The sequence below is a fragment of the Haliaeetus albicilla genome, chromosome 2 (assembly GCF_947461875.1).
Source record: "Haliaeetus albicilla chromosome 2, bHalAlb1.1, whole genome shotgun sequence".
Lineage (NCBI taxonomy): Eukaryota > Metazoa > Chordata > Aves > Accipitriformes > Accipitridae > Haliaeetus > Haliaeetus albicilla.
The window spans coordinates 43,832,015-43,855,904 of record NC_091484.1 but is presented as its reverse complement, the minus strand read 5'-3'; the positions used below and the strand labels follow the sequence as shown (position 1 = coordinate 43,855,904).

General features: G+C 43.4%; 1 long non-coding RNA gene across 1 annotated transcript; it reads right to left on the bottom strand.

Moving 5' to 3' along the window:
• Positions 1-2,548: 2,548 nt before the first annotated feature.
• Positions 2,549-10,841, bottom strand: LOC138682385 (uncharacterized). The gene is made up of 2 exons (XR_011322496.1): positions 10,064-10,841; positions 2,549-9,853 (listed from the first exon to the last, which is right to left on the bottom strand). It is a non-coding gene; the product is annotated as an uncharacterized lncRNA (long non-coding RNA).
• Between the last annotated feature and the right edge of the window lie 13,049 nt (positions 10,842-23,890).

The following is a 23,890-nucleotide window of genomic DNA, read 5'->3' as shown; positions in this document are numbered from 1 at the left end:
CTGAGAAGCAATGCTAAGAAAATTATGAGATGAACCAGTGATAAACATCTCTGGCATATCGAGGGATTTATTCATTAGGGACAATATGACAGAGAAACCCACAAACTGATAGGATTATGGGTGCAGATCTTGCCCATGGCCATGCTCAGGATTGCCTTATTACTGCAGCTATTCAGCAGAGAGCCTTTCCAACCTGCCTTTTAAATTTGCCCCTGCCAAACTGCTGCAGGCCAAAACCAGTCATTTTGCATTTGGCTGCTACCTGTTACCATTCCTTTCTTTTCCAGCTAGTAAGCACCTTAACCCCTGTGGTGCCTGCTCTATTTTTTTCTTTGATGTTCACATTAAAATGGGTCACGTTTGAAACTTCTGCATTGTTGAATGGGGACCATGACTGTTGAAAAGCAAAAAACTTTAACAACTTTAAACAGGCTACAACATTAACAGCTGCATCTTTGCTTGCAATGTTTAACAAGATGCACATCACTAGTTTTGCAGTTCCTCGTGCAAATTCAAATGCCTTCAAAGATGCCTTTTTCCTAGGCATAGACATTGCCCAGTCACCAGCTCCAAAAACCAATAGCTAGTTCCTGTAGGCACGTTGAACATCAGTGCTTCAGCAAAGTGAGAGGAGCAGTACCTTTAAAAGGGAGGCCCACTGCAGGAATAGGTCTGGCACTCCAGTAAAGAGCAGGAATAAAAACATCAAACAAGTTCTATCAAGAGAAGGCTGGATCATGTTAACTATGAGCCTACATAAACGTTTAAGACTATGCATGACTGTCAACACACAATGGACTGTCCATGTCGTCAGCGGAAGGCTTGGACACAGATCAAGTGTGGAAACTCACCTGCATTTTCAGCTTGTGCAATAACTTATTTGTTCATTTTAAGTCAATACAAACCATCTCTGGCCTTCCTTAGGTTTGTCGGTCCCTAAATGACTTTCCTCACTCTTTGAGTACTCCTCTATAATACTGTGGGGATTGTCATTGTAATGGCTTTGAAGGAAATCCCAACAAGTCCAAAGACTCCTCCGCTTGAAGTGCCGTGGGCAAGAAGTGCGCTACCAATGCATCCTGTCACTGGCAGCCTTATTTGTCTCCTAAAGACCTGCTCCGGAGCTGCAGCCCAGCTCACCGTCTACACCGTGTCCCCCCTGCAAAAAAGGTAGGTTTTGCTGTCTGAGAGGGAACAGGTAGACATGTAATTTAGGTCCAGATCTTGCTCCACCGCACTTGTGTTAAACACCCTAGAGAGTACATTTGCAACACTAAATCTGTTTATATTCAACCTGCTTATCATGTATGTGTCAATTTAAGAAGTAGTATTTCCCAGTTCATTTGGGTGAGCACGAAGAATGAGTTACACTAGGCTTCAGATAATGTTGGTTCATGAATAGGCACGAAACTTTTTGCACCTATGAATTAAAGCCAAAGCTGCTTTTCCGTTTGAATATATCAGCACTTTGTTCCTGTTACCACCTAAACCACCAGGCTCCAATTTTGACAGTTTTCTCACAAAGAACTGCCCAGCACCTTTGGCTGGGATGTGTATTTGCTTTCCACCATCACTTGCCTTAATCGTGTCTTCGTTAACGAATGCCTTCAGCTCCTCACACTCTTTATTAACAGCTGAATCCCACAAATACTTGGCATCTTCACAGTCTTGCTTGGCAATTGATGATTCAAACAGCCACGTCAGACACAAACTTCCTCACATACTCCTCTGTTCTCAGAGGCTTTGCACCGCCTCCCTGCATGCCAGATCCCCAACCATCACACCTCCCTGCCTCCACACCACCCTGGCTCCTCACCCACTTGTTTTGCTTGAACAAAACCCTAATACCCTTTACTTTTTATCTAGCAGTTATTTCCAAAGCTGCTCAGAGCCTCTACTCATCTCCTGTTGTCACCCAGTTCTATCACTTAGGATACTCGTGCAACAGTGTCATAGCCCCTTACCCTGACAAAAGCTACTAGACTGGGCCACACAGACATACCAGTTATGTTGGATGCACACATGGAAAACGTTTAGCTGCATACCTTTCTCCACAGCACATCCTTTACATGTCTGTTCTTATATATTTAACTTTTACTCCGTATTTGTGGAAAATGTTTCATAATTTAAAAAAAAGACTCCAGTGACTAGATGGCAAATCCACTCTTTTTGGGTTTCCCCACTTATGCAGTGATTCACAGTACTAAACTTACTTACTTCCCAACTACTTTACTCTTTCTAAGCAGTGCAAGTCATGAAGTTTCCCTGTGCTTGTGAAAACATCCCTCAATTGTTCCTCAGGTATTTTTGTCCCTTTTCCTCGAGGGAATACACCGTCCTGGACCAGATGGATCTTTTGCTGCAAGTGCTCATTGCTCACAAGGAATTCCCCAAGCTGGCAGCACTGCCATCCTCTGCCCAGTGTTACACACAGGTATCCCTCCTCCCCTGCATGCAACCACTCCATTGTGACGTGGTATAATCAAATCTTACTTAAAAAAGCATATGTAAATAGCATCAATTTGCCAAAGTATGATCCAACAGCAACTCCTCTCACAAATGCCTTTTATTCTTAGTGCAGGGGAATAATTTCAGTCTGGAGACTACAAAATCCATTTGAAGTCCAAAGTATTTGATTAGGTTTCTTTTCACATTCGATAACTTTGAATGTGACTAAGTGACAACATTTTGTTGAAAGCTTTACATAGCTTGCAATACCCCTACTGCTTATTGTCCTACACACTAAAACAGTGACTGACACCAGCATGTTTGCCTTCATACATCAGAATTGAACTTAATGTGGTTATATAAAGCTTAGCATTTTAACATTACCCTAAAAATAAGCTGCTGATTTTAACATTTAAGCAAAATATGTCAAAGCATCGATACCAAGATCAATATGGGTCTGCAATACAAGCTTTCCATGCTTTCACTAGCCTTCATGCTGCAGCTGACTGTACACAGCAAGTGGTCCATATAATGCTGAAGAGTATCTCAGCAACAAATGCTATAAGCCTAGGCTCTGAGCTACATTGCCCATGCCCTTGCTTCATTTACATGCACCCAGTAAGGTTTGCCTTTATGTCTTCCCATTTGTTTGCTTGATCCCAATTACAACTAAATTTCACGCCAAAATTTAAACAATATGGTTCAGACAAGTGAACCATATTGAACAACAATGTAATCCAGAACTGGATGCTTAACCTTAAGCCAAGAACACACAATTTGAATAATGAAATCTTTTAAATACAGGATTAAATTTTCATTGTATTTTTATTCTTGATGCTTAATCAAACCCACATGGAAAGCATTGTGCTTAATGAAACTACAAAATTAGTATTTCAACAGACCAGCCTATACATAAACCCACAACTGAGCCCAAGTTGAACAGGTTATTTCAAAATATTTTTGAAAAAGCCTTTTATGAGAGAATTAGCCTCCTGCAGGCTTGAGCCTGCTTTCTCTTCTCTTCCAGGAGTGATCCATGGCAAGGGCAGCTCTCCTTGACCACCAAGCTTTGTCTCCATGTGCTATTCCCTGCTTTTCAGTTCTGCTCAGATTTGGCTGGCTGAGAACACATCAGGATGGAAATCAAAGTTGCCATCATCCATGTATTTCCTCCGTCACTTAAGATGCTGTTGTCTGCAATTTTTACCTTGGAGGACCTGTGAGCCTTCCCTCCTTCTTTAGGACTTTATTGATATTGACTGTTTACTGTGGAAGGGTTAAGCACAGCTCCCCTTCCTTGGCAGTGCTCTGCAGCATCTCCTCTCTATCTCTGAAGTATATAGTTAATTATAGTTTGTTTGCCAACAATGATTTGAGTACTGTGTGTCCTCATTGGTTTAGCTTAGTTAGCCATATTTGAAATAATGGATTTATATGGTATGATAAAAGCCCAAATAATCCAGAACTTGAAGTCCACTTTTATTTTCAAATTAATGCACGGCATATATTAAAAGGCCACATTGCATAGCTATAGTATGTTATGAACATTATGTTTCAGGTGCTTACGACAGTGTCTCAAGATGCACAGGCTCCTTTCACACAGTGTAATTGTACATAAGGCTCTGGAATTGGTTTGGTCAATGTACAGTCTGGCAGTTTAAGATCTCAGAAAGTGCTTACCAAATCGCGATCACATGGACATCAAAGTTCACAGCAGAACCTAAATCTTGCTCCTCTGGCAACTTGCATGACCTCTTCCACCCACCACCCTCTGCCTTCTCCTCTCCCCCTTTCTGCTTCTCTCCCCAGCTCTATCTATGTCTCCTTCTTCCTCCTGGTCCCTCAAGCCACACCTGCAGGAGAGTGCAGTATGTTACACAGCAGCAAAGCAAATACTCTCCAGCATGTTTGCTCTTCAAGGCAAGGACTGTAAGAGTTTACCTTTAACAACTAGCATGAAATGCACCTTTTCTCCAAGGCTTGCTCCACACTATCAGTTTCTTGCCTTAATGGCTACGTGGGGAATATAGCGACACAACTCCCAGAAGACTAAACATGACTGACCTTGGAAAGCAGTCAGCGCAGCCAAGCAGATATTCCTTACCATTATTTGGAGTCTTCATGCCTGCCTGATGCTCCTTGGCAAGAAGAAAACACCAACAACTCATTTCACCTTCAACTGCGGCAAATCCTCACCTCATCAACGCTTCTGCCCTGGTAAGGTCCTTCCCTCCTATAGGGAAGTGTGATTTGCCATGCCCTGCCACGACTCTCCCCACCTCAGCACAGCCGATTTCCCCTGGTGAAGGGGCAAGAGGGCAAGGAGCAAGTCTCACCTGCACTGGTGTGGTTTGGCTAAGAACTGCAATCACACTAGGAATATTTTGCCAGTCTATGCACTGGGAAAGTCTTAGGCAGAAGAAATCTATGAGCTTCAGTTGCTTCCTCTCTCAGGCCCAGCCATGACTGAAGAGCAAAACCCACTACTTGTAAGAGATTGCCAGTCACCCAGGAAAGCAAGAATTCCTCTGCATTAAACACAGATTTAACCCTGTACTTGACTACTTATGAAGGTTAAAGCAAGAACACACCTCTTCCAATGGGATTCAACTTTTGTTTTATACACTCAAGCCTCAGCTCAAGCTAATTAACACAAGTCAAAAGCTGATCACTATGTGCTTTACATTACATTTATTCAGAGTAGTATTGATCTTCTGTAACCCTTCTCCCCCTCTGCTTTATAAATGAAAGGATTATTCATGTAACAATAAGCATCAATGGAAGAACCTGGGATGGGGAGAAGACAGCAGGAAAGGTAAAATTGTTTTCTGGGTATAAAGTTAGGAAAAGAATCACACAGAATTGTTGAGGTTGGAAGGGATCTCCAGAGGTCATCTGGTCCAACCCCCCTGGTCAAGCAGGGCCACCTAGAGCCAGTTGCCCATCCAGATGTTTTTTTAATATCTCCAAGGATGGAGAGTCCACAACCTCCCTGGGTAACCTGAACCAGTACTTGGTCGCTCTCAGAGTACGTGTTTCCTGATGTTCAGATAGAGCATCCTATGTTTCAGTTCATGAACAAAGAAACTGAAGGAGAGCTGACTGCTGCCTCTACGTACATTTCCCTAAACTAAGACCATCCTTTCCCTGCCTCTTCCGAGGAAGCAGCACCTGAGGGAACTGTTCTAGACACTGACAACTTTGGGACATACTAATGGGAGCTGGGGCTCAGTACAGCAAAAGCAACAGCACTCACTGAGACTGAGCTTACTGCCTATGTATGAATTTAGACACCTCTGAAGTCACTCAGCTGCCAAAATGCAGAGTATTAAACACCTTTGGCTTGCCTAAATAGGACTACTCACGCAACTTAAATACTGTTGCTCATCGTTTTGAGTCTCTTGTACCATTGACAATGTTCCCACAACTAGTGCTCCCACAAATTACTACAAAACACATTTAAGGATTTTACTGCACAAGGGGATTAACATTCAGTATTGAGACTTACTTCTATTAAAAGCAGCAATGCATCCTCTTACTACAGCTGAAAAACATTCACAGGAGCTCTGCAAGAGACCAGGTGTTGGTGCAAGAATGTAGTTTCCAAAACTCAAGCAGTGAGAACCATCAGACAGGGTAAAAACTGCCATTACACAAAAAGGCAGTATTGCCTCACAGCCCAACTGAACTCAAAACAAAGAGGCAATCATTCATCAATAGTCTAATGCTGTTTTTTTCATAGAGCTCAGGACTTTGTACGCTCATTTCAGAAAGCTTATAATTCAGTAAGTAATTACTGTTGTGTTGGCTGTACGAAGCCAAGTTTCAGTTCCCTTGTTCTGCAGTTAATTAGGATGAGGTTTCAGTATAACACCTCTAATATCTTAAATATAGGTTCAACTGCGCCGAGCCATTTCCAATAGCATTAGCACCAGTATTCTGAAAAACAAAACCTGGTCATAGCAAAGCTTATTGCTAGGACACAGTAAGCACAACTGACACATGGCTGAGTTCCTAGCCCGTCTGTTACACAAAACAAGAAACTAGCCTTATTTCAATGGCATTTGCCAAGCTTTTGTAACTTCCTCTTCCCTCCCAGAATAAAATAGAAAATAAACTTGGGATTGCTTAGCAGTTCCAGTTTCCACTTACTCTTTGCTCAATGCCTGGTTCTACCAGGATGAGGTTCACTTCCTCCAGCTCCAACTACAAGGCAAATCCTTCACCGTACTGTGCCATTGACCTACCTCAACTGCTGCAATTCTACTTCCCATTCTGCAGCTGACAGGCAGACACGGTCTTGTGTTGGTAACTTCAGTATCCTGCAAAATATTTCTATTCTCTAAATCTTGGCACAGCAGGGAAGAACATTGCTACCACCAAAAGCCCAATAAAAGAGACTCCAAAACCTGCTGCTCTGGGTGGGCTTTCAGGGCACTTCAGACTACATGGATTCTGAGAAGTTTCTTGAACATAGCTGCCCAGGCAGCAGATAAATATAAATATTCCAGCGTTTTTTGGAGTCAGCTCATGACTTCCAATACTTTATTTGTGTTTCATTGGACTCTATGGTCTATTTATAAATTGTTTATCACACAGTTGCTAGAAGTCAGCAAGTCTCCTTCTGTTTCTAGAAAACAGTACAAGTTAGTTCTATGCAAACACACAGGAAAAACCTCATTGGTTTTGTCTTTGGACAGCATTTTTAGATTACAGGTACAAGAATTAGATTTTTGCTTAAAACTTCACCAGCTCAAAATCACATCTCTGGAAGCTAAAGTAAGCACATTCCTCAACTCTATCAGGTCCAGTGGCATCCTGAGACTAACCAGCTACTGGCTGTGCAGCTTGCCTTTACTCTCTATTCCCTGTGCTCTTCATTATTCTCCCATCACAAAGCAAACTGAAGTGGTTGCCATTTAACATGCACACTGCCTCATTGTCACTCCCAGCAGCGCAAGGCATAACTAAATCTTCGGAGTGTATGGAGATCCTGACCTGGAAAAGCCAAACATGCATGCAGTAACAGCTTTTATGCTTCTAAAATGCCTCTCTTCGAATTCTGAAGTCAAACTTCAGCACCTATGTACGGAGTTCAGGCATGTATGTACAGCTGGATCAATACACACAGGGAGTCTGGGCCACAGTCAGATGCATTCAGCCTCAACTTTCAAGTATTTGACAGCAAACTCCTTTCCTGTTCTCCAGCTTGCAGAACAATAAATAGGTGGGTATCATTTCCTTTGCCTCTGCCCCTTCAAATAACAGACCGGTACCATTTTGGAAATTCATGTAATTTACTCAGCGCACTCATTTGCCACTCTTTCAATGAGGAAAGGACCGTAATTGGAATAGACACTCTAAAGTGTCAAAAAGCACCAATAAAATAAAGCAGTTTAGAGTATGTCTCCAGTGATGTAATGCCTAACAGAGAAGCAGAAGATGCCAAGAAGTCACTGGAAAATAAGTTGTATCAATGCAGTTATACAGCCTGGCATTCAGACTTTATTTTAAACAGTATCACCAGTTCTTTTTCTGTTTCCAATTCCTGCATCATCTTAATCAAGCACTACTCTTAAAAGGTTACTCAAAACTCTTCAACTCCCATTCAAGGCACCAAGCAGCACTACACACCTCAAGCTTGCTTTCAGAAGACTTGCACTGCAAGGAAGTGAGAAAGTTCAAATGCCAGGGGACTATCAGATCACATACATTTCAGTGCAAGAATAAAGAACAAAATTGAAAGCACTGAGCTCCTTTCTAGGCCCACCTGAAGGCCACATGATTTCCTGTATCAAAGCAGACGTGTCACCAGAAGGTCACTATTCAAGTATTACTTGTAGGACAGGAGGTACAACATGCTGCAGACACGTGGCAATGAAAAGTGAGGGCTACCAGGAGGCCAAGCACTAGTCACCTTGCCTTCACAGCTGGCCAGCTTGACCACCGGGGAACTAAAGGAGGCTGAAAATTGGCTCCAGCTGAAACACATTGAGAGAAAGTGGAGGAACTCTTCATTCCCAACACAGCTGGACTCAGGTTTGCTATTTGCCATCACATCCAGGCCAGTGCAAGAGACTTCAGGATCCCACCCCTCTATTCTGGGCTGAATTTATACTGACATAAGCTAAGATCTAAACATGTTATGCTCACCCCGAAAGAGTAAGCATATGCTCCAGTCTGTGGGTTTCCAGAACTGAAATAATCTATATGGAGTTTTAACCACCAAATCTGAGTATCTAAGAAGCCTTCATAAGACCTACTGCCCCCCCCCACCCCCTCCCACTCCACAAAAGGCTATTTAGTACAAAAATTGGAAACTCCAATTTGCACTACATATCCTGCTAGGCAGGAACCACCCCTAAATTAAATACAGTGGGACTTTAGCCCTGACAGTACAAGGTGTTTCCCTGTAACTCCACTGATTAAACAGTTGCAGACACCAGACTTCCAAGTCCTTTTTAGCAGACATCACACTGCACAACATAAAGCAGCAGGCAATTGGCCAAAAATGGTTAGCAAAAAGGATTCCTTAAACCTCCAGCATCCAAATATAGCCCTAGCTGGTCACATGGGCTGCCATACAGTAAGTGCTCCTCACTTTACCTACCCTTTGATTAAACCATTTGAGCTAAAAAGCATGTACTTAGAATAGCATTTCAGTTTCCAGCCCAATTCCATGAACTGTATAATCTTGCTGTACCTTCCACATTCAGATTGGCAGAAAGGAAAAGTTGATTTAGGTTTCTAGTGAGTCCAAAGGGGATCATTAACTACAAAAAGCTAACAGGAGACCTCTAACATATACGTGTATACACACACACACGTATTTATGTGTATACATATAAAAGCAGTGTATCTGCCATACAATGCAGCTGCTGTGAAAGACTTACTTGCTAAGAAACTCTACAGCGCATACTGATTTTTAATTTTAAATAAATCGCCATACCTTACTCCACCTGACCTCTAGCAGTTCCTGGTTTTCATGTTACTCTCATTATGATGAAAGCTGATCAGCTGATTACGTCCACCTCACAAGAACTTGACAGCTTAGTTTACACATCATGAAGCTCTGCAAAATTTCTAGAGAGCCGGGCCGGCTATTGTACTGTTGCCAGACTCCAACTTAAACTGAAACAAGAAGTTGAGTTCGGCCCTTCCCTTCTCAGCCCTTAAAGCCATTGCCCATGTTGAGTACGGTGCATGCGTCAAATAAGGTTACATTATAAAACCTTGCAACTGCATTAATACAGGTGTTGCGTATCCTTCCAGAGCCTCCCCCCCGCACCAGTGAGGATGAAGCCTTGCAGTACTGGCTTACAACATACCTTGTCATTTTTGAAGATGCAGAGGCTTGAATCTAAGCCACAGCTACCACTCAACAGAAGTTGGGGGTTTGGGGTTCCTAAAGAGGAAAACAGCTCAATGCCACAAGGCGAGGCCTAAACATTGAATTAGCACGCTTACTGCATTGCGTTACCATAGGGCTCTATAGCACCGGTTTTTGCTAAGAGCACAAAGTCTTTTATCCAGCTCCAGTCCCCAGTTAAGCTACTATTCTCTTAGGCACTTAAACAAAGCACAATTAGCAGCAGCGTCGAGCACATTCACATACCCACCACCGATTCAGCTGCACCGAGCACCAGTTAGTTTCGCATTTATGCCGACAGCCAGGCTGGCCTGACTGCACCGAAATAACCCTCGGGTACCCAGATGTGGCACTATTTTTACCCTGGAAAAGAAGAAAAAGAAGAAAAAAAAAAAACAAACCAAAACCCCAAACCCCAACAACCCAACGAAACTTCAGAGCGGGAGGCCACGACAGCAAAGACTTTATTCCGAGGCTGCAGCGCAGGTTTCGGTGCCCGGCGGGGCCCGGGCTCGCCGTCCCGGCGGGGCAGCCCGCAGTGACGTGTCCACCTGAGGCTCCCGGGGCCGCCGCCGCCGCCGGAGACAAAGTTCTGTAGTGCACTGACTGCTATCGTACCCAGAGTCGGAGTGTCACAGAACTTTGCTTCCGGAGGCTCCAATCCTCCTCCGGTACCGGCACCGGGGCCGCCCGCCCGCCCAAGTTTCCCTGCCTGGGAAGGGAAGGCGCACACGGTTAGAGGTGGGGAAGGGAGCCCCCTCCTCCTCCTCCCCCCCCCCCGCGGCTCGGCGGAAGACCGGCTGGCCCGGGGAAGGGGTGGAAGGAGACGAAAACGGTTTTTTTAAATAACACCACCACCACCCCCCCCCCAAACCAGCACCCGGAGCTAACGGGCCGCCCCGCGCAAGTCACGGCCGAGCGGCTGCCCGGAGCGCTGCCGATGCAAACCGGCGGCAGCTACCGGCGGCAGCTGCCGGCTCCCGCTGACAGCCCCGTCGCCGCGGCCCTGAGGCGGCCCCGGCCCCGGCCGGCATCCCCCCCGCCGCCCCGCAGCCCCTCGCGGAAGGCGCCCGAGCGGCCGCCCCCCCCGCCCCGCCGAGCCCTTCCCCTCGGCCCCCGCCACCGAGCGCAACAGGTCCGCCCCGGGCCGCCCGCACCCCCCGGCGCCCCCCGCGGCGGCGGCGGCCTCGTCTCGTCTGGCCGCGTCCCGTCGGGCGGCGGCGGCCGGTTGCGCCCGCCCCGCCGCGCCGCGCGCCGCGCCGCTCCATCTTGACTTTTGCCGACGTGGAAATTTTGGGTTCGGGGACGAGCCGCGCTCTTATTGGCCGGCGGCGGGCGGGGTCGGAGGTCACGGCTGCTGTCGCCGCTCCGCGCCAAGCCGCCTGGCAGGCGGCCCCGCCCCGCCGCCCGCCACGCCCACCCTTCCCCAAGGGGCGTGGCCGCGCCGCGCCGCGGGGCCCCGGTGGCCGTTGGCGGCGGCCGTTGGCGGCGGCGGGGGGAGGGGGGCGCTGAGGGGGCAGAGCGGCCGGCGCGGGCGCGGGGGAGGGGGCGGCGGCGCCCCGGCGGCTCCTCGCCGCCCCCCGGCTCGCCTCGCCTCGCCTCGGCCTCAGGCAGGCGCCGCCCGCCGCGCCGCCGAGGGGAGGGAGGGAGGGAGGGGCCCGCGGCCCCGGTGGGGGTGTGGACGCGGCGCCGGTTCTCGGTGCGCCTCGCCGCTTGCGGCTTTACCGCCCCGGCCGGCTCGCAGCCTCGGGCGGGGAGGGCGAAGCTACGCTGCCGCGGCGGCGGAGGCGCGGAGGCCGGGTCCTGCCCTCGCCCGGAGGTGCTGAGCCCCGTCCTCGGCGGCACCTGCGAGCCCGCGGCTGCCGGCACGCCGCCCGGAGCCCCCGCGGAGGAGGAACTGGGTGTAACGTGGAGGTGGAGGCGCTGGCCCCGAGCGCTGCCGGAGCTGCGGGGAGCGAGCCCTGCCTGCTGGGGTACGCCGCTCCCAAAACCCCTTCAGGGGGCCCGGTGTGCCCCCGAGACAGCGCCCTGGGTCGGGGCGGGTGTCCGCAGGAGAAGATCTCGGGCGGGTTTCTGGTTGCCACGTCGAATTTGAAGGACTCCTGGAAGAATGGGACGACTTTGACTGAAAAGTGCGTTCTCGCACCCTGTGGGAAAAGCCAAGGGGGACCTGTTGTGTGAGGTGGGGGTTCTCTGCTCTCTGGAGAAGGTGTCGAGACTTTGCTCGCTCTGTGTGGATCTCAGAGTACGCTGTAGTGCAAAATGGGCTAAATAAAGATTTGAAAATAGTAATTCCAGCAGTTGTTTTTCGCTCTTGCGCGGAATCAAAGCCATTAAACCTATCTCGCTGATCGGCTTGTTCACTAGGCTCAGCGCAACCTGCCAACGCGGTTAACAGTTTGGAGGACTGATCTAGGATTACGTTTGGGGTCACGTAGGCCGCAGCTGCGAAGGTGAGGCACGCGGTAGTGCCCCAGGAACCACTCGCCCGCACCAGCTGTACCCAGGCCTGCGGGCGTTCCTCACCGGAGGAGGCGTGCAGGCCCCGTCCTGCCGTGACGTCGGGCAGGGGAACTCCAGCACACGCACGCACACACGCACGCACACGGCCCTCGGCGTTGCAGGGTCGCGGCGATACCCGTTAATCCAAACCTGTGGCTGTCGTTTCGGTACCTGAAAGGGAAATAAACTGAAAAAGGCTGTGAAATGGTTTTTTTTAGTTTATATAGGCTGGGTTTTTTTATTTAAACCGTCTGACTTAAAAATGTAGTGTTTGGGGAAGGAGAACCTCAGAAGAATCTCTTACCTCTGAATACTTAAATTTTGTCTCCTTCAGCTCCTTTGTCTGCAGAACCTGAAATGGCAAGTCTCTCCTGAGCCTTTCCGTTCCGTTTATGAAGCGCGTTCCTCCCTCCTTGTCTGCACCTTCACCGTGCAGTTCAGTCTTCAGCCCCGTTCCGTTCCGCTGCAGTTGTCCATGTGTAGTGTTATTTCCCATCTTCTCGTTCCCCCTCTATCCCTGCTCCCTCAGCACAGGCCACGGAGTTGGCCTCAGCTATGCCGTTGCCACTCGTCTGCGTGTACGGGAATATTGATTTTACAGTGTGTATGCTCTGAAAAAAAATCAATATTTCAGTAGGTTGAGCAGAGCGTGCGGCAGTGTAATGGAGCCCAGCCTGCTAATGTAACATGCAGGGGTCCTCATTCGAAGATTGAGGTCAGTCAGAAAATGGAAATGTGTTTTCTTATTTTATTGTCTGTTTCAGATTTAATGTAGGTGTTTATGTTCTAGTGTTTAACTTGCAGCAGGGCACACAGTTGCTTTAAAGTCATATCCAACAGAATGTCACATATTGCAGGCGACATACACAAAAAAGCCTGCCTCAGGCGTACAATCATTTATTAGAGCTTAATAAAGCCCCTCTTCCCTTTACCCATCAAATGTCTATCAAACAACAGTTGTGAGGAAAAATTAGTAATTTTTGTTTCTGCAAATAAAAAAATCGTTTTCCATTGTTTGGTGCAAACTTGGGATCTGATTATGTAATGAAACATGCAGTGCTTTAATGAACTCCGATACAGTGCCATGTATCAATGAGTATCATAAAACGAGTATAAGTGAAAAGAATGAGGAAGGAGAAATAACGAATGTATGACAGAAAACCAGAGTAGAAACTCCCATTGATTTTAATGGACCTGGGATTTCAGCCAGAATGTTCTCCATGATACATTATCCGCTTTTTAAACCGTTGCATCATGCCTTAAAATTTAACAAAAGTGCCTCTTGAAATGACATGTGAAACCACTGCATTCTCAGGCTCAGAGTCAAGATTAGCGTAAGCTAGCTATTGTTTCACAGCTCTGGAGAGGCTTGATACGGCTTTATCTTTACTTAATAATTTTATCTTCTGGTTTTGTCGGAGGCTATTTCTCATCTACCAGAAACTCTCACTGCAGCAGTGAGTACAGATCTATACAATGGGCAGAGGAGTGAGTATTATGTTTGTGAATGTTATGACGTTTTGTGCCGAATAACGTGCATTTAGAGATGCTACGGGGGCCCTCATGTTCAGTAAAAAGGCAAAGGCATTTCTTCTTCCACCATTCGCACTAAGAGTTGGAGACTTTGATTTCGCAGTCGTGGCTGGGGAGGCATGCAGGACTCAAGCGGTAATGTCTTTCAGTTACAACTCAGGTTTAGATCATGACTCATGTTGAAGGCTTCCAAATGTAAAATACTGCTACCTACAGATGAATACTAAACTGAGGTTTCTCAAAAGTTGGTTGATTTTCTTCAGTCACTGACTGCTGACTTCTAGTATGCTTAGAGGTTTCACTGTTTTGAAGAAGTATTTGTTGCTCTCAAGCATGGAGGGTTTTTTTTTCCTTATAGAAAACTGTTCATTTTAACATTTTTTAAAAGTTCATTAAGAAATCAAATGCAAAAGGAATGGTGGTAATACTTAGTATCACCAGTCGCTGGGAACTTATGCACTTACCACTCCTAAAAGCATACCTCAAGACATGCAATATGTCCTAATGTATTTTAGGTATAGTTTAAAAAATAGCAGTGTAATAACATACAACGTAAAATATATTAAAAATACTAAATAATATGATATGAATATACTAAAAATTTTAAATAATATAATTTTATTTAATTCTAGAATGTTTTTCCCAGTTAAGTATGATAAACTGCAATAAAAGTATTGCTCCAATTTAAATTATAAGGTAAAACTCATAGCTGAAGATTAAAGAATAATAATTAGGGTTGCATTTACTTTAAGAGTCGGTCTGCTTTGGCAGCATGCTTCCAACTAAGAAGATTCAGGAAGGTGGTTTCTGCACAAGACAAAGCAAAAGCACATGATACAGAGGACCAAGCTGTGACTTTTTTGTGAAGTAAGGAAGAACAATATTTCACAGAATGTTAGCCTTAACTTAAAAGAAGGGGGAGTTTTATGATAGAATTTGCTTTTATGAACAGAAGACTCTTTCTCCAAGGGTCCTCCTCTGCCAGCTCTATGAAATAGTAAATTTTTTGGGGTGGGGTGGGGTTTTCCATTTTGAAACAATTAGTACATTATAAGAATTAGTATTTTAAACTAATTTGAAACTGGAGTTACACAGGATGGAAAATTAATTATCTCATTAGTAGGGGAACTTTTATGGTGATCATACAATAAGTAAAAACTCAGTCATAAACATCAATCAATATTATAGAACATTTTAAAACAAATGTAAACAATTTATGTTATGACAATTTGTAGCATTACTTATTGATAAAAGAAAAATGATACGTATAAACTCAGTGGCATATCATTCTAATTCTTAGTTGGTTATTATCTGAGATTGCTCTTGATTAAATGTGATTTGTGTTATATCTGTGTAATTCTGTACTTCATTACTATAATAAGTGTGCATTAAAACTGCATTATAATGTCCTAATTGTGAAATTGCCATTGAGTAGATTAAGGTTATGAGCACTCTAATGCAGTATTTTACCAAAATGTTATATTTTCTAGTGCTTGAATTTCCTTGCATCTTAGAATCATAAAATTATTTGCTAAAGTTAATAAATAATGATAGATAGTCTAAGCAAGTCAGTCATAAGTCAGAGAGAAGAATCCAGGTTTCCTGACTTTTCACCGTCTCTCTGAAAAATAGACAAAGTCGATACCTCTTTCGGTAATTTTAGAGAAAAGTGATTGATATAAATATAATTTTGGTAGAATCTGAACATCACAAAATAAGATCAAGTGTCAGATTAAAACTTCAAGATGCAAGGACATCATGTAACGAACTTTCATTCAAGTCCAGTGGAAATCTTTCTTGACTTTAATAAAACTTTATCAATTTGTAATGTGCTGGCATCAACTGTATTAATAGCTCCATTAGTTAAGTAACTAAGGCAAGTTTGCTCATAGCACCTCAGTTTTGAAGTTTGCAGAAACAACCCCTAGATGTCTCCTAAAAGCCCACAAAGATTCAGCAGGGTTCCCTATGAGTTATAGATCCCAAATGGAGTGACTCTGTTATCTGCATTTTTAAGAAGATACAAACGGATCTGCAAGGTGATCACTGCTGGGTTAATGTAAGAGTATCTGCAAAACATTAGTATTTTGGAAAACAGTAGGAATTTCAAAATTTGCTTTTGTTGTGCATTAAAATGCAATTAGGACCTTCCTGAAAAAATGCCGAAACGGGCGTAAAAGACAGAATCCAGTGTGAAAACTCCCTTTTACTTTGTCTGTAGCTGTTTGGCTTTGCATAGCTGGCCCAGAAACAGGCTAACATGCTGAATCAATGAGATTTGAACCTCTCTTGCCCATATCCTCCAGGGAATGCCTGAACACTGAGCAGCCATCTATTTTGAGGAAAAGAAAGGAAAGTTTGTCTTTCATTTTTTTTTCCAGAAATTCACTTCTGAATCTCAGAAGCCTTCTTACTGGAACAAATACTTTCCCACAAAAAGGTTCCGCTTCAGCAAGTCAGCGTTTTTGGATGCAAACAAATATATTGTGGGAAAATTCCCACCAAGATTTACTTTGGAGTCCTTCAGAAAAAAATCATGCAAGGGAGAATTATTGGAATGGCATTTACAAAGGGATACACATACGATCCTCAACAGAGTGCAAATAAAGTGGCATGGCGTTATCTAGGAGAAAGACTTGAAGGAATTTAACCTTTCGTTTTTAGGGCAGTAGAAACCTCTGATACAAAAAACATCAGCCAGAAATAAATAAACAACCAAATTCTGTACCATCCGCCACAAGCCATGATTTAATCAGTTTATAATTAATGGGGATTGTGCTGAAGCTCATCGGCAGACTCTGCAGGACTGGGACTGCGACGTAGCAACCAGGAGGTTATTGATGTAACAGGCCCAACTTTCTGGAACGATGTGTCCTAGAAATGGAAACCAAGGGGCATATTGCTCAAGTTGGTGAACAGCTACTTATGTAAGTAGTCTCACTGAATTCAAACCTGTCCTAAAAAGGCACTTAACAATCTTCTGACTGCAACAATGTGAAAAGAAGGCAAATAACTAGAATAAGAACCATTCAGGCTGTAGTCAAATGCTTCTTGCAGAAATGGCTGGGGCATTCATGAAGTTACGGGCTTCTTCTATCTGCCTTGCTTTGGTAGTTCAGACTAACCCAGTTGCGTTCACAGTGACGGAGAGAAGCGCTTGCATAGACCAGTCCTGTAGTGAAAGCTGTAAAGTCTTACACCATCGCTGCTATTTCTCCAGTGGGTATCTGTCTGTGGCCTCAGTATTTGGTTGCAGCTTTTTCTGAAGCCTAGCAAATCACAGTTGGTGACCTTCAAGGCTGAGGGAAAGAATTCTTGTGGCAAAACGTAATGAATAAATGTCAGTAATGCAACTGGTGATTTCAGAGCACAAAGAATATTAAAGAAAGTCACCCCCTCCTCCCTGCACACGCATTTTCTCTGGGCCTTTTTAATAAAGAGGCAAAAGTGGTGTCGTTTGCAGATATTAGTCTTGTAGGGAAGTTTGGTAAGCATTTAGGAAAAGAAAACTCTTCTTACATACTGAATAACCAAAGAAGATAGAGGGTGGTGGAAAAAACATGTGTGACAGTTTTTCTTATCCTCCTCCAAACTGTTTGCCTGGCAAATCACTTCTTTTTTCTTTTTTTTTTTTTTTTCTTAATTTTTAGGGTCTTATATGCAGCTCACTGCTGAAGGCACAAGCACAAATATTAATTGAAACTTACTTGCTAAGTATCCAAAGCAATAAAATCCTAGGTAGTTAACTACCATTTACAAATATTTAAAAAAATAATATTTGACTTAGAAATATCCAGTGAACACTTACTTGATAAAAATCAGAACATCTCTACCACATTTATTTCATTTCTACTATCTACTTCAAAGCACGAATTCAGAGAAGATATGGTTATTCAAGGAAAAGGAACTGAATCTCTAGCAGAAAAGCCCTTTCCTCGGTCTCCACAAACACGTACGTCACAAATTATCAAACAATCCTATGACACAGGGGCATGTGATTAGGAAAGACCTGCTCTAATGGAAAGGCTTTAGTTAGCTCGGGGGTGGGAGAGATGCTACACTTCCCGCTGAGTCCCAGAGCTGTGGGCTTTTCTGGGTCGTTCCAGTTCTAGCTCCCTCGGAGACTGCCACTGTGCCAAACACCCGGCAGCTTCAGTATTCATCCAGGATGCAGCCTGGCTACTCCAGAAGGTACCTAGCTCCATGTTCGTATTTAAAACATCAGCTTCTGTCTCAGAGGTAACAGGCTGGGTATGATGACTCGGAATCCCACTGAAATAAGCATCATACAACCAGCCTTCAGAGGCCATCTGTACCTGCTCCAGAACACTGTGGCTTTTCCCTAACAGTCTTGAAAGAGGAAGTGCACTCATCACACCTCCTGGGAATTTCTAAAGAATACAGTTCAAAAGTTTCCGCTTCCACTATTTCCTTATTCTAAAGAAGAGAAAGTATCTTTGTCCTGTCCAAATCTTGAAGAGATGAAATGAAGTTTGGCACCTTAGGTTCAGAACATTAACAATCACTTAGACTTTCACCTCTGCCCGGGTCTGATTTATGGCTTTCATCTTGCAGGACACATAATTCAAATCACCATCTGCTAGATCCACAGGAAGAATCTTCAGGCCAGACCATTACGGCAACCCATTACTCCTCTGGCTTTCTACACCACCAGGAAACTTCAGTGAATGCCAAACTTTTGCAACTGCAAACAAAGGGAAATGGGTATTCATATCTACCATTATTTTCATAATTGGTTGAACAGGGAAAAAACAGTCTTACCAGGAAATCCTCACAAGTCTGAACTAAATCTATCAGCCTTGTTTGCTTGCCAGTTCTTCTGATGAACCACAGGAAATATATTCCAACTCCAGCACAGATTGTTGAGAAGAGATGAGACAGGCTCATTAGCCCTGTAACCTACAGGCAGTAGGCATACACACAAAACGTTCAGCCTTTGGATGGGGTAGCGCATGTGCAACCAAATGGGCTTGCCTGATGCAACTGGAGTATGTATTTGAGTTTATGTTGATCATATAACCCTGGCTGTGGTTCCTTATCAATGCGCGTGTGACCTCGATAGAGCAGGCTGTTAGATCCCAAGCTCACGTGCATGAGAAACCTGGACAGCACAGGTTCCCCTGCATAAAACTTCCCAAAGAGCTGTATTTCTCCTGTGCTGGAGGATAAGTAACTCTTTAGTAAAAACACTGATTGATGCAGTGATTAGTTATTAATAGAGTCACTTGGAAGAGTGATGGAATTGCTGCACAGGACTTCCTAGGCACAGTAAGCCACAATTAGAGTATGTCTTTTTTTGAGAAATATATGATTTTGTCAAAGCTAGCTGTACAACACACCATGAAATGTATTTAAATAAATAATCTGAATAACGGAACGGTATATTTAAAATGAAATACATTAGAAATTAAATGAGGTATATTCCACGGGTCTGAAGTTTTCTGTTTCCTCCAGCTAAATTCCCTATCATTAAATAGAGAATTTCACTAGATTTATTAGTTTGTTGGCTATAAAACTTCTGGCAAATTTATATATGCCCAACTCAGCTGTTTTCAAATAAAGGAGTTACAAGCTGTCTGACTAAAGGATTTTTTTTTTTTTTCTCATCAAAATGAGAAAGGACAGAAAGGAAGATTTCTGTCAACTTCATTAAGAGAAGGAGGAAAACTTTATAAAAGTTTCCTTTTGAAATTGATTGCCTGGAGTCCTGTACTGTAGGAAAAATGTTGCTCTCTAGATCCCACCATGGCACTCTGCTAATTTTATGAGTTTAGGAATAGCCTGTCAAAATTCTGAAACACATGGGGGTCCTAATCATGAGCAGCTTGTTCCAGCTAGAATAATTTTTCCTATGTTGCAGAACAGCAGTGGGAAATGTGCTTCATTTGCACCTCACAGAAATGCGGTGTGCTTTTCCTCCCCGATTTCTCAGCTGAATGCAACGGGACACTTCCTCTGGCCCTTAGCAACAGCCCTTAGCAAGGGCTGTCAGAGAAGAGCAAGGAGCAAAGCCAGGACTAGCAAAGAGCTATTGATTCGTGAATGAAAGAGAACATTTTCCGAAATAAAAAAATCAGCTAGTCACAATAACTCTAGGACAAGTCTAACTTTTGTGACTGGTCGTAAAAAGGACAGGCAACTTAAATTGACATTGATCTTGCTGGCATTCCAAGGGTAATATTTTCATTATGATAAAATGTTCTTTAACAGTCTTTCCGGTGAATTGGGCACAAACATGCTTTTCTTCTACATTGGTCCTGCCTATCTTCCTGTTCCACCTATTTTTGTACTATTAAAAAAAATATTTGTTTAGGCAATGCAAACAAAATCCCCCCTTCCATGTGTTTAAGTTCCCTTGCCGTTTATGCTATAAGGTAGTACAAAACCAATGAGACAGCTGAGAATTTTGTTTCAGATCAATTCTTTTGTCTCCTTTTCAGTCTCCACTTAGAAAAACAATCATAAAACTTCCCCAAGATGTTAGTAAGCATGTAGGACCTGGGTACAAGTTCTACAGCACCCCTTACCGACAAACACACAGGCAGAGGAGCATACATAGAGAAAATACAAACACACTTATGTGGGTGGACAGACAAGCGTGTTTTGTCCACAGAAATATTTTTGTGTATGCTAATATAGAATAATCAACACAAAGTTGCATACATATATATATATATGCATAACTTCTTCACACATTTTTAAACTTTGGTCCCCAAAAGTTGACAGGTGAAAAGATGCAACTACAAATAACCCCTATGGATTCTCATCTTGCATAAATTTCCGTGGTTTTCTTTGCCCATCTTCATCAGGCAATAATATGTCTCATTAACATTTTTCATAACAGGAAAATAGTTTGTGTGCCTTTCAACACTGCTCCAACAATAAATAGTAGTATTACATGACAAAATGTATTGCTAGCAGATATATGATGATTACTTGTTATTCTAAAGCATCAGCAGTGCATTCATGGGCTGCACAAAAGACAGAGTCTGTGATTGAAGTCTTGTAGAGTCTCTGTGAAGATTTATGTGATTTTTTTCTGCAGCTTATGATGTGGCAGAATGACCAGTTTATGATGTGGGTGGAACTTTGTTCAACACATGAAAATGCCTCCGCTCTCCAGATTATGTTCTCTTGTGGTAGGCAGTAATGCTTTCTGCCCTCCATATGGCCACCATGTGCCAGCAGACACCAAATTGGTATGTGGGTTAAATGTAAAATAACCACAAGAGCTCCTGAGCCAATAATTACAAAGCTCCTTTTGATATGGTTAGTGTATCATTATCTGTACTGTGCAATAATAAAACAGAGTTCATGTTGTCCCTATTTTCTCCTTCAGTAGCTGGGGAGCTTAGTGCAAAACCACCACACACAATTGATGTCCATGAAATGCTTTTAGGAACTGTCATAGCAGCAGCAAAAAGCACACAAGGTTTTCAGTTCTAATTAGATATTAGCTTGACTAAAATGCTGGAGGGGAAAAAAAAAGGCTCATTCTGCGCATTACACTAAAGGCATGTACCCTGCACCCTGCTCTGAGTTGCCCAGTCTCTGGGGTAGATCAGCTGGTTCGGAGAGCTTCTCAGGCATTTAAGAAGTTCCTCTGTCCATCTAAAACTGAAATTATCAATTTTTAGCACTCAGTACTTGTGTGTACAAGGAAGACATGGCTCTGTAAACAGTGCTAATTTCCCACTTCTATTCAGGTGTAGTTCAAGGCTTGGATGTGAGGTATTTTATGATTTTGGCCTTACCACAAGTATCTCAAAAACTAGTGCCTGTGCTTGTACCCAACAGCTGAGATAAGCAGGGATTCAGAAGCTAATGGTTTCTGGATATGCCTAGCTAAAGGCTTAGGACAGGTCATTCTTAGTAAAGGGCTCATGACTATTGCTTTGCTTTGGTGCACTACATTCCAAGATTTTTGCAAGGGTTTTTTATAGACTTGAGATTTTTGAGAAGGTGAATTTAGGGGGAGGGATTTGTTGAACAGGGAGTGCTTATACTGGCTTTTCTCTTACACTTGGTAAATTTGGATTATTACTGGTCATAGTTCATAATGGTATTTTGTGCATGATTATGAGTGACCTGCTGTGTGAAATGAAAACAAATAGGAATTCTCACTCATTTGTCTTCTGAACATGTAGTTCAGAACATTCTAGCTGTCTGGTCCAGGATGGGCTTCCTACTCAACTCCTTGCAATATCTTTAAAGCAATAGATGAGCATAAGTCTGTCTTTATCTGAAAATGCACAAACATTCCCAATAATCAGGAATAAAGAAGTTGGTACACAAACAAAATCCAGTCACAAATTAACTCACACAAACCACAAATAGGATTTTCAGTTTTGTCGCATATTTGTCATTTGTAACAACTGACAGTGTTTCTGATGATCTTTATCATCTTCCTCCATATAGTGTATGAATTATATTATTATGTTATTAATTATAGTGTATTAATTATTAATTATGCTGAACTAAATAATAAAGAAGAGTATGTCTAGGGTATACAAAGGAAAGCTACGTGTATATATAAATGTGTATGGGGCAGGGCTCTAAGGGATCTGTTGTTAATGCTCTGTAATGGATCATAATTTTTTCAGTGCTTTTGGTGTTAGTCTCTGATTGAGGGAAGCGAAAGACATCTCGGTGGCAGCTTCTCCAGCTGTGATTTCCCACCTAGGCTGCACATTGCCTGCTCTGTAAAACCAACAACGTGACACTTCATTGAGAACCATATCACATGTCAGGAGAGGCTGCAGCTCCTTCTCACATTTTGTATAAGCAACTCCAGCTCAGCTTTAATCTTTATTAAGACTGTCAGGGAACACTTAGGCAAAAAAAAAATCTTTCTGATTTACATTAGTAATTTGCATTTAATTACAATTGTATTTGTAACTAAAATGCTAGCCATATTATTTCTATCCTTTTTTTTTCCCTGATCTGTTATAAATTAGTCATTGGTTTCCTGACCCAGACAACTCCCACAGGTATCAAACACCCTCTAAGTACTAGATTTTTGCACTGGCTCTCTGATTTGGCTGACAGACATGCAAAATCACACACAGGCAAACTGCTCCAAACCAGGTTGGCAGAGACTGAAAGCTGTTACTATCTGGAGTCTGTCCAGAGATAGATGGGAATTACAGTAATTTGGAGTCTCAGTCAAGTTCCTGGCTGACCAGTATCTACATCACAAAGCCACCACTATACCCTTTGCTTGGCAGTAATTAGTACTTTGTTAACAATCTCCATAGGGAAATGGTTAGCAAGAAGCACAAGAAAGACCAGAGAGAGTAATAGGGCAAACAGCTGCATATCCAAAATAGCTACGTGCAAATATCAGTAATACGTTGAATAAACAGGAAAACTCAATGTCTTCATATGTACAAAACCATGACATAATAGGTGCCATGAAGTCCTGATGGAACAAATCAGGGACCTGGAATAGGGACACAGATACAGCTTTTTCCAGAATACACAGGACAAGGCATTTAGACATGTATACTTGCTTTCCACTTCAGGGAGAGCTAAGAAGCTGGTTTCTTGACTGCCTTTGGGTGGAAATGAGGAAAGAAAAGAACAAGATGAATGTCTTGTTTGAGCTCTTTTGGAGAAAACTAAATAATGAGAAAGAAGAAATACATGAGGCTCTTTTTGCTTGAGTAACTCACAGAAATATTCAAGAGTTGGCTTCACCCCTACAAGGCACATCAAATAGCATAATATCTATGGAAGAGCAATAGAGGAGGTCACAGGCAGTTGTCAGGGTCTTGGAATATACTGAGGGCAGTTTTTTTCTCAGAAGGTGGGAGGGTGAGGAGGACACAGTAGGATATTTAGGGACACAGCTAAACTGGATTTGATTCAGCTGATAATGAGGGGTTTCTTGAGAAGGTGGAAGGTAGTCTGGGTAAAAGCAAGTATGAAATGACAGACCACTATTTTAAGAAAAGCCTCACTATTAAGGATGAACTACAAAAGAACAGGTTTCTACAAATTTGTAAGCTGGGGTGG